The following is an 8,469-nucleotide window of genomic DNA, read 5'->3' as shown; positions in this document are numbered from 1 at the left end:
ACATATGCCCAGGGACGGGACAAGGAGCAACGGGCACAAACTGGAGCACAGGAAGTTCCATCTGAACATGAGGAAAAACTTCTTTCCTTTGAGGCTGTCAGAGTGCTGGCACAGGCTGCCCAGAGAGGGTGGAGTCTCCTTCCCTGCAGGTATTCGAAACCCGCCTGGACACAATCCTGTGCAACCTGCTTTAGCAGGGGGGTTGGACTAGATGATCTCCAGACATCCCTTCCAACTCCTACCATTCTGTGATTCTGTGAAATCACCACTGAGGAAGCACTGCAATTCAGGCATAGTGAGTGAATTCACCTACAGGTGATACAACAAAATTCTCCCCTGTTCAGGGGAGGAAAGAAATATAATATAAAATGTCATTTGCACTTTTTAGAGAAAAAGGGGTATCTACGCAGAAGCGAATTGACTATCATATTCAGGAGGTCGTGATAAAAGTTTATTCTGCTTATGCTTCTTATTCCAAAGATTAATCAGTTCTGACACCCCACTGATCAGTCTATTCCTCCCACACATTTCAGTCTCAGCGCAATTTGCCAACAAGATTCTTTTTAGGCTCAGTGTTGACTCCACTAGTTACTGTAAGGATTACTGTATTTTTAATGTGTTTTTCTTGCATTCTACAGTTTTCTCCAGGCTGTCAATCTTTCTAATAAAAACTGTTCCTGCTAAAGTGAGTGGAACTGCTCACTGAGTAAGTAAATAGACTGCTCAGCACTCGGAAAAGCCTATTGAGGCGTATATTTAACTGTCCTGCTTGTTAACATTATGATTGCAATTATCTCTTGACCATGAAGTCACTGTTCAGCAGATGAGAAGAGCATAACCTCTAATCTGATCTTTCTCTCTAGTTTTGTTATGTGTACTGGGAGTGAGGGTATAGAGGATGCTAAGTACTGCTTTATTCCTTCATAATCTTGACTACATAACCACTCTTTTCTTATTTCCATGAAAAAGGTTTCCTCCAAAAAAAGGAGGGCAATCTTACCCCACCATAGATTTGTGCTGACTTGTTAATTAAATTTTACTTCTTTATCCTATTTTTCTGAAATAATATTTGGATAACTAATGAATATATTTAACTGTATCTGAGTTTTATGGTTTAGAATGGGAGATGGGGGATCAGAAAATCATCTTGGATTCGCTCCCTCTCTCCTGAAGTGAGTGAACACCCAAATAGAGCAGTTATCAAGCAATTGCTTAGAAACAGGCTGAATCCAGGATCCAGAAAAGATCTGAGTAGGAGCATGCAGACAGAATGTTGCTAACAAAATGTATTCTGTCCATCGGAAAATACCACTGCTAATTGCAACTCAGTTCACAGCTACAAATTCCCCTTAGGCAAGTGGCCTGGACAATGTTTTATATTTTTTAAGTGTTTTGGGATATTTAAAACATTACTCTTTTCAAGTAAATAATAATACAGATTATTTATCAGGACATTAATGACCTCCTCTACTTTGTGTCTTTTGCTTTGGAATTGCTTTGTAAAAAAGCACATGTTCAAATTGTTTTTCTTAGAAACAAAAGGAGCAGATGATTCTGACAATCCATATTAGGCTGCAGTTGCTGAAAAAGTTCATTCTTGGTTTTGGAAAGGTGGGCTTCATCTAACGAAGGCAGAATGCTACCTTCTTACCTGTCTTAGTGGTCTCTGCTTAACAATGTTTGAAAATTATAATATTGACTTAATAAACACATTGCTTATACTTCAGCAAAGGTATAGTTGAAAGACACTGAACTAATTTGAACGGGGTTTTTGGTGTTCTAAATGGATGTTCTTAAAACGATTATCAAACATTTATATTTATTTCTTGATATTTTGTCCAATAGGCTCTATGATAACCCCAGTTCTATAGTTTGCATGTATCTATTTCTGCTGCTGCGCTGCGTAACAGTGAAGTAAGCCTTTCATTTCTGCTCTCAGGGGAGGATTTTATGATATCAAATCTCTGTTTGTAGATCCTGATATTGGTGTTCTTTACCTCCTAAAAGGAAGTAGCCCTGAATAAATAAAATGCCCTGCAATATTTTGAAATCTTGGTGGTTTTTCTTGTGGGTGATTTAAATTACAAGTGATAAAGTTTTGTTTGTTTATTTATTTGTTTGTTTTTAATGTTTTGTTTTTATAATGATATGCCGTTTTGAAGGCAGAAGCTTCAACAGACTGTTCGTAGTCACTTCTCTGCTTCTGCAGCTCTTATGCTTAATACAGATTCATGCATTCAAAACCAGAGTGTTTGCCTTACAGTACAGAGATTCACATTTATTCTAATCTTTCCCTTTGAGAATAGGAGTGTCCTTAGTTGAAAGAAAAAGTAATTTCCAGAGCTGCACAGGGAAGCCTCTACAACAGTTGCCTGCACTGTATTTGTACAGTGGGTAAGTAGGGGAGTTTGAATAAATATTGTAATTAGGAACATAATAGCACATTTTGCTTACTTTAATAAATAATACCAACATGAATCTTTTCTTAGTGGTGACACTAATGATCATTAATGGCCAAGCCTGTTATCTTTACAGTATGAATTCTTAGCTGAAAAGCCTAAGTATTGGATACAAGACATGCTACTATTGAAACAGAAAATAAATGCAAAACCTTGGCATTAATCTCATTGGTTTATAGTAATCCTCAAAAATATAAAACAGAAACAAAAGACTCCAAACCTTTTGTTTCCTCTGTTTTTCATGCAAAAGTAATAGGAAGCTGCATGGACACAGCTGGATTCTGTATAACCATATGTACTCATTATATACAGCCTAGCTACCTCTGTGCTCCAGCTCTCTCAAGTTTCTAACCCACACAGTGTAAGTACCACGAGTTGTTTCACACTTGCCAAAAGGTACGTTATTCATCACTTGTATTACAGGCTTGAGGTAGTGCAGGTAAAAGAGACAGCTTTGCAGAGGACTTACACTAAATGCTGCCTTTAGCTAGCTCAGTCATACACAGAGGCAGGTGTTCCATGGGGCTCAGCATTTGAAGCTGTAATGATGGTAGACAATTTTTTTTCCCCCATTGTGTGCCACTAATTAAAGCACTTGCAGACCTTACCAACACTTTTGGCAGAACAATGTCTGTTTTGGAAATGGTCACTTGTGTGTCTGTTACTGTTTTCCAGCAATAACTTTTAAAGCATTGATCGATTTCAACCTTTTAAAGAATTGATCAATTTCAAATTTGAAAGAATTTTCCACATATTTAACTTGGGGAGGGGAATTAAAGTCCAAAGATGAATGTCTCTTTATTAAATGCCAGATCATCCATTGATGTCAACCATCAAAAGTCTCCAGACTACCAATTTAGGCACCAGAAAGTCCTCCAAAGGAAATACACCTGTTCTTAGAAGACACTTTGTTGATCTGCTCCTCTGTGCTGCTCATGGAACTATTAGCTTTTTGCCATATTCCTCCCCTCGAATATAAAAAGACACTTTTATTATTAAAATGCATTAATGTCATTAAACATACAGCATTCTACAGATGAAGTTTATTGTTACCAAAGATTCTCTTTGAATGATATTTACAGACACTTTATGAAAACATGTGGAACAATGTGGTTTCTGGCCTTTCTTCATCAACAAAATCATCCAGCTGTGGAGTATTGGAGTCACACTTGAAGGGTCTTGTAGGAACAGGGATGTACAGCACACTGGTGGTGTTATGCAACATTGGCTGTGCTTTGTTTCACAGGAGGTATCCATAATGCATAATGTTCTGTGGAACTTGTGAAAGCTTTCTTGGGTCTTTGCCAGAACACATTGCTCTCTCTTGTATCTCCTGACATAGGGAGAATCACAGACTCTTATGAAGACACACCATCATCTTCAGATTTGTTATCTTTGGTCAGCTTATCAGTCCATCAGTGACAGGACTATAACAAATCTGTATAGAGACCTCCAACTCTATCATATAAAACACCTTCTGCCAGCTTATAGGAAGGCAGTACATTTGCAATTATGTGTTGTAAGACCTATTCTCAGCTATAATTTGAAGTACGTGCTGGAATACACAAATAAATCTTTCCACAGGAAAGGATAAAAAGGTGGTGGGATGTGTTTGAGATCATTTCTCTTTGTAATCAATTGAAACTCTTCAGAAGTTAATTGAATTCTATGGTGACTTGAAATCTGTTCAGGAAGTCTATTCTTCAATAATTACAGTGATCATTTTCAACATCTACATTGAGTCACAGTCGTGCAGAACACAAACCATTTAGAATGGAAATCTGTGGATTCAAAAGTCTTCAGTACTATCTTCAGAAGATGGTGACAATGCTTTTTGAATGATCTGCATATACTCTGTATGTGCTTCAATTTGTTACTTTTTTTTTCAACTGACAGCCGTACTTACTGTAAATAAAACACATCGTAGTTAGTTGTCACCAATGACTTCTGTTTACTCCCCATTTACCTGATGATATTGAAGCTTCCTGGGATTTTGAGCAAAACTTGCCATTACCATGATGAAGTTAAGGACCAATTTTAAGGCTAAATTAATTTTAGTGTACATATCTTACTTTGCATGCCACACAGTAGTTATCCTCTTAACTCTTCCAAACTGAGGACATTTTAGTTTTACCCAACTTAGTCACATAGAAACAGTTGAGTTGCTACTTCATTCTATATATAAAAGTGGAAATGGGCTGCAGTGTTTTAGGAAGGAGTTAATAGAAGAGTTAATAGCCACAGTCTTAGGAAAAACAATCTTCAGCTGCATTAGTAGGCTCTGCAGAGAGGAGCAAATTATAAATTTTGCCTTCTACTATGATTAATAAAATTTCCACCTTTAAATAAGCAATCTAGTACCACTGTATACTGTTACAGCCTGGTGATCTAAACAGGCCAGTCCTCAGCTAGTCTGTCAAGGACATTTGCTTTGCTGACAGGGAAGATTTTAGTTACTTTTGGAAACGTTAGACTGAACATTTAATTCATTTTTCTAATAGCTGATAAACTGTACTCAGTTTCACTTTTCTAGCTTTGTTTGGGTTATACTTTGTCATTGTGTACCTGGAGCAAAAGAGTTGTCTAAACATCAACCTCTGCTTATTTTGGCATTTTTCTGAAGCCCTAGGCAGAGCAAAGCTGGGGCTAAGTGTTCCAGAATATTTGCCTGTAAAATATGATGCACTTATTTCAGACAATTTTTGAGGTATACAGAGTCAGCAAGCTTCACTCAGACTTAAAGGAAGGACTGTGTGTTGCAAGTTTTACGCTCTTTTCTGGCATAATTTTCTTTTGACCGAAACAAGATTACCTATGCATGAATACCCCTCACTTGCATCTTCACATCACCGTAGCTTTTGTAATTGTAATGTTATATTTGTATGCTTCATTAAAAGAACCATAGTCCCACTTTAAAAAAAAAAAAGGCAGGGGTAATAATTTCCCCCCTATAAATATTCTTCTCCCTTTAAAACATGAGAATTTCATCTATGGAATACTCTTTATTGTACTTTATTAATCACATGGAATATTTTTACTTGCATTTGGGACACCTTCACAGTAAATCTTCCTCCACTTCTCAGTAAAGAAACTCTTCATCTTCCTTACACCATTGCACAAGTCTTAATTTTAGCTTCAGCATATCTCCTAAACATTCACTATTGTCCTCAAGGCAGAGGTCCTATGAATTTGTTGAGTATGTATGAATGTCAAAGTTCAATGTAAGAATTGTACTGGCTTTATTGTATTCTTTTTAGGAAAGTAATTGTAGTTAGCTATGATACTTGTCCGTGGAATAAGACTTGCCTAAAAATTACAATATTATATTCTGCTGATTAAGTAGTTTCTAACTTAAAAAACTACTTTTAGCTGATCTATGATGAACAGTTGCATACTTTGGTCAGCTTGCAAAATGAGAAGTACTTCTATTACTCTTTGGATTTCAAATAGTAACCAATATAATATTCAGTGTAATATATTTCAGAATTGGGTTTATTGTCATAGAGACAATATTCTCTATTTGAAATTTGAGGAATATTTTTATTTACTTTTTATCTGTATTCAAAACAACATTTGTAAGAATGTTCCTTTGTGTACTTTTGCTAAACAACTCAAAAGTCAATAACAATAAACTTACTATATGCAATTGATTAATGATAATCTATAAATCAGCAGAAGTTTTACGTACTGTTTACTCCAATTTTCTTACAGTTGACTTGGAAATACCTTGTGCTCACTGCAGCATAAAACCTTATTGTCAAAGGCATGAGACTAGACTTTGCTGAGAAAGGAGATCTGTCTTCAAGGACTTTGACCCGTGTGCATGGGAAGCAAACCGTGTAAACGATTTAAGTCAAATGGCTTAAGCCTCTTCCTTATCCTGTTTTGACAGGGATTACTGTCCTGTGGAAACATACTTTCTGCCTAGTTTAAATGGCACTAGCAAACGGCAGTGTAATGGGAATAAATTTCCTTCAATTACCCTCCAAATGAGGGGTAGCTGGACAGGGGGCTTGGCAACAGCTTTAACCTGCAAAGCTGAGCATATATACCAGAATTACTTCTCTGACCTGGACTAATTTAGTACAAGTAGCCTGTATTCAGGCTGTGCAAATGAAGTAAAAAACTCTGGCTTTTTGTAAGCTGATAATTTGAAAGGTTAGGGATGTACTTACATGGTGTGTGTCATTTGCCCAAGTTCTCAGTATAAGTGGCATAAGAAAGAGGCAGCAGCACAGCAGGTTGACTTCTGTCTTAGCACTCAGTTGTACTGAAATTGATGAACAACCTGGGAACTTGGTTTCCATGGACTGAGTGTTAATGGGAGACAAATCTGGATTCTGGCTTCTCACACTCTTTATTTCGTGTTTTTTTTTGGTACAAGTTGGAGTTCAGCAGGGGACTAAACCTGCAGTTCTATTGTTTGTGCCTGTCAGCCTGTACTTTCCCACAAAGAAAGCCATTCAATCAGCCATTGTTTGGGATACTTCCAAGTACTTTTGGTATTGATTCAGTCATGCTTTTTGGCTTTGAATTAGTAGCCAGCCTTAAAAACGGGCACTCTGGTATCTTACTCAGTTTCACATGGACGAACAGAACAGACAATTATTGTAACACAAGAATTATGTGCTCCTCACAGCTAAAATGAGATTAATGCACTCAGTCTCTGAAAACCTCAACAGATATTTGTATCAGACCTTCAGGAGTCATCTCCTGGCCAGGCATGGCTTCTCCTTTCTCTTTCGCTACCCCTCAAGAAAAGCAACAGAAATTTCATTTTTTACCGTACCTAATACTTTGTAAGAGCAATAAGGAGTGTTACAAAGCTTTCACCTTGAAATTTACGGCTGGGAATTAAGGAACCAACTAAACAACAGTGATCCCTTGGAGAATGTAATTTCTTATTAGCATTTTGTCTACACTGGGCAAACTAGCAGTCCAACAGGGACACTGAATTCATTGACTCCATTTTCATGCCCACCTTCTCTAAAGAAAGACAGGTAGCATTCACAGCGTAGAGGTTTTATGCATTGTTGATGGCCAGTCTTCACACTTGGAGAAGAAGAGTCTTCTGGTATTTGAAATGGTTTCTTTCTGTCCGTCTTTATAGGTTGACAAGTCTAATTGAGACATGTAAAACTGTGAAGTGTAAGTAACATGGAAAACCATTGTTCCCCATAGGAAGTGAAGATGCTTGATACAGAAGAATGGATAATTGGTGACTCCAAGTACATGTCCTGTTGGTAAAACCTGTAAGAAAAAAGTAGCACTTTTCATTGGTGTGTGTGGAAATCATACACAGTCTCTGAAAATAAAAAGGCTTGAGTGCTTGTGTCAATGCCTGTCAATCCACCACTGCTACATGCAGTTTTGGTCTTCCTTATTTCTTTGGGTAATTGTCTGGAGAAGTATTCCTTCAGAAATTTGTGAAGTCACATTTTTCCTTTCAAATTCTTTAATAGTATCCTCTTACAATATCTGACAGCTGTGTATTTTTTTTTCCTTTTTGTTGAAATTATTATGTAACATTTTAATTCCATGGGACAGAAATTCCTCCTGTGGTAGTGGGGCTGCTCTTGCAATGCGAACCTCAGCCTTATCTATCATGAAAATTGTTGTTAATATGCTATTGAAGTATTTATCATAAACACTACTATGATAGAAATCCTAAACCACTGAATAGCTGTATCATAACAGCTCTTCAAATTCCTTGCTAAACTGTAAAGATGACCTACAGACTTCAGATCTGATTTTTTCTGAGACATGTGTCATCCCTAGTTTTGCTTTTCCATCATATGGGATAAAACCAAACTCAACTGTATGCCTGGAGAGTAAACAAAATGGATATGAACCATGGAGACTATGGAAGGTCACAAAAGCCTGCATTGTTTGTTATCGCACAGTATGTATGAGAATATAAGGCTTTACTAGGAAACTTTGATGCAAATTACTTTTCCCTGGATTGTCACAGCGAAGATGAGAGGCAAGTTTTAGAAGATCGTGTAGTGTG

This window comes from Leptosomus discolor, chromosome Z (assembly GCF_034619465.1).
Source record: "Leptosomus discolor isolate bLepDis1 chromosome Z, bLepDis1.hap2, whole genome shotgun sequence".
Taxonomy (NCBI): domain Eukaryota; kingdom Metazoa; phylum Chordata; class Aves; order Leptosomiformes; family Leptosomidae; genus Leptosomus; species Leptosomus discolor.
The sequence above is the reverse complement of the archived record's forward strand: the minus strand, read 5'-3'. Positions refer to the sequence as shown.